Source organism: Mandrillus leucophaeus, unplaced genomic scaffold (assembly GCF_000951045.1).
Source record: "Mandrillus leucophaeus isolate KB7577 unplaced genomic scaffold, Mleu.le_1.0 Scaffold1362, whole genome shotgun sequence".
Taxonomy (NCBI): Eukaryota; Metazoa; Chordata; class Mammalia; order Primates; family Cercopithecidae; genus Mandrillus; species Mandrillus leucophaeus.
In genome coordinates, this window is record NW_012101324.1 from 284217 (window position 1) to 287439 (window position 3223).

A 3223-nucleotide genomic window follows, 5' to 3' on the forward strand; every position below is an offset into this window, starting at 1 on the left:
AGAAAGAAAGAAAGAAAGACAGAGAAAGAAAGAAAAAGAAAGAAAGAAAAGAGGAGAAGAAGAGAAGAGAAAAGAGAAAAGAAAAGAAAGAGGAGAGGAGAGGAGAAGAAAAGAAGCTAAGGACTTTCCATCCCAGCTCAACAAACAAGGTACTGCCTGGCCAAGCCTCGATTCAAGCTCTGAGCCCACAAAGGACATCACTGCCCATGCTCCATCTCACACCAATCCATGCACCTTCCCCATCCACCCCCAGAATAATGGAGCTACTGCTTGGCTTCTGGCCCCAAGCTCCTGTTCTAGTATCTCTCTAAATCCCCAGTCACCCTCCTTGGGACCCTGCTCCAGTGAATTCAAACTTGCAGCTGGGCTCCAGACACTTCTCTCAGCCCCCTCTGACATTCCCTATTTGTTTTTTTGTTTGTTTGTTTGTTTTTTGTTTGTTTGTTTGTTTGTTTTTCTGAGATGGAGTTTTGCTCTTATCACCCAGGCTGGAGTGCAATGGTGCGATCTCGGCTCACTGCAACCTCTGCCTCCCAGGTTCAAGCGATTCTCGGCCTCAGCCTCCTGAGTAGCTGGGATTACAGGCGCCCACCACCAGACCAAGCTAATTTTTTTGTATTTTTAGTAGAGAGAAGATTTCACCATGTTGGCCAGGCTGGTCTCAAACTCCTGACCTCAAGTGATCCACCCGCCTCTGCCTCCCAAAGTGCTGGGATTACAGGTGTGAGCCACCGCCCCTGGCCTCCTTATTTGTATTCTTAAAAGACAGATTTGAATCCTAGAGCCTCCATTTCCTAGCTGAGGGACCCTGGCAAGTTACTTGACTGCCCTAAGCCTCTATTTCCTCATCTATGAAATAGAGTTAGAAGGGACATGATGGCTCATACCTGTAATCCCAGTGCTTGGGGAGACTGAGGCAGGAGGATCACTTGAGCCCAGGAGTTCAAGACCAGTCTGAGTATCAAAGCAAGACTTCATCTCTACAGAAATGTTTAAAAAATTAGCTGGGTGCACTGGCACACGCCTGTAGTCCTAGCTACTTGGGAGGTGAGGTGGGAGGACTGCTTGAGCCCAGAAGTTCAAGGCTGCAGTGAGCTATGATCATGCCACTGCACTCCAACCTCTTAAAAAATATAAAACATAAATAAATTTTTTAAACAAGGTTAAATGAAAAAATTAACGTAAGTCACTTAGCACAGTAATTGGCATGTAATAAGTATTCAATAAATGGCGGGCATGGTGACTCACATCTATAATCCCTGTGTGGGAGATTTTAGGTGTGATCATTGTGGGAGGCCAAGGAGAGGATCCTTTGAGTCCAAGAGTTTGAAACCAGCCTGAACAACATGGTGAAACCCCATCTCCAAAAGTAAGTGAGTAAATAAATAAAAAAAATAGGCCAGGCACGGTGGCTCACACCTGTAATCCCAGCACTTTGGGAGGCCGAGACGGTCGGATCACGAGGTCAGGAGATTGAGACCATCCTGGCTAACACTCTGAAACCCCGTCTCTACTAAAAATACAAAAAATTAGCCGGGTGTGGTGGTGGGCTCCCGTAGTCCAAGCTACACGGGAGGCTGAGGCAGGAGAATGGCGTGAACCCGGGAGGCAGAGCTTGCAGTGAGTGGAGATCATGCCACTGTACTCCAGCCTGGGCGACAGAGCGAGACTCCGTCTCAAAAAAAATAAAATAAAATAAATAAATAAATAAATAAGAGCTGTTTTTTCCTCTTAGGATCAACTCATCTATGCTGGTTTAATCTACCCGCATATTCTGCCTACAAGTCAGGATACCCACTGATTTTCATTGTTGCTGCCCATCACTAGCCCCCTGGCCAATGTTGGCTGAATGGAGGCAGGAGGATGTTGCATAGTAGGTACTGGCTGGGTAGTGTCTTTACCAGTCAAACTGAGCATCCTCTGACAGCTCCTGGATCAGGTCCTCTGCCCTGTGCCAACCTATGGGTGGATCTAGTGTCTAGTCCTTGGGCTTAATTAGTGCTGCTGGGACAAGTTCACCAGGGCTCTTCACCTGAAGTCCCTTGATAAGTTCCTGGGGATCTGTGAGCCCCCTCACAGATGTATTGTGTGGTATACATTTTTCTATAGAAATGGTCCTTAGTTTTCACTAGCTTCTCAAATGGGTCTATGACCTCTAGGGTTAACAACAATTGTTCCACCTTCTTAAAGAACTAAAAATAGATCTACCACTCCTTCCAGCAATCTCACTACTGGATGTCTACCCAAAAGAAAAGAAGTCATTGTATCAAAAAGACACCTGCATGGCTAGGTCTATCACAGCACAATTCACAACTGCAAAGATATGGAACCAACCTAAGTACCTATCAACTGATGAGTGGATGAAGAAAATGTGGTAGCTGGGCATGGTGGCTCACGCCTGTAATCTACTAAAAATAGATCTCTATTTTTATCTATCTCTAATGCGGTCTCTACTAAAAATACAAAAGTTAGCCGGGGATGGTGGTGGACACCTGTAACCACAACTATTCGGGAGACTGAGGCAGAAGAATCACTTGAACCTGGGAGGCAGAGGTTGCAGTGAGCCGAGATTACACCATAGCACTTCAGCCTGGGCGACAGAGTGAGACTCTGTCTCAAAAATAAAAAAGAAAATGTGGTATATAGACACCATGGAATACTACTCAGCCATAAAAAGGAATGACATAATGTCTTTTGCAGTAACTTGGATGGAGCTGGAGGCCATCATTCTAAGTGAAGTAACTCAGGAGTGGAAAACCAAATACTGTATGTTCTCACTTATAATTGGGAGCTAAGCTATGGGTATGCAAAGGCATACAGAGTGGTATAATGGACTTTGGAGACTCAGAAGGGGGAAGGTTGGGGCGGTTAGGGATGAAAGAAACACATATTGGGTATAGTATATACCATTCAGGTGATGGATGCAGTAAAATCTCAGACTTCACCGTTATACAATTCATACATATAACCAAAAACCACTTGTACTCCAAAAGCTATTGAAATTTTTAAAAACATATATATAATAAGAAAAAAAAAGAAGAATTGCTCCAGAGAAATCCTGGGATCTAGAACCCTATGAGGCTAGTTTGGGCCGCTGAGGACTCAGGAAGGCCCTTGCTATAGCCAATACCCACACTATCAGCCATCTCCTGTTACTACTCCAGCCTGCCACTTACCAGCTTCTCTGGAGTAGCAGGACCTAGTCAGTTCTCCCAAATCTGCC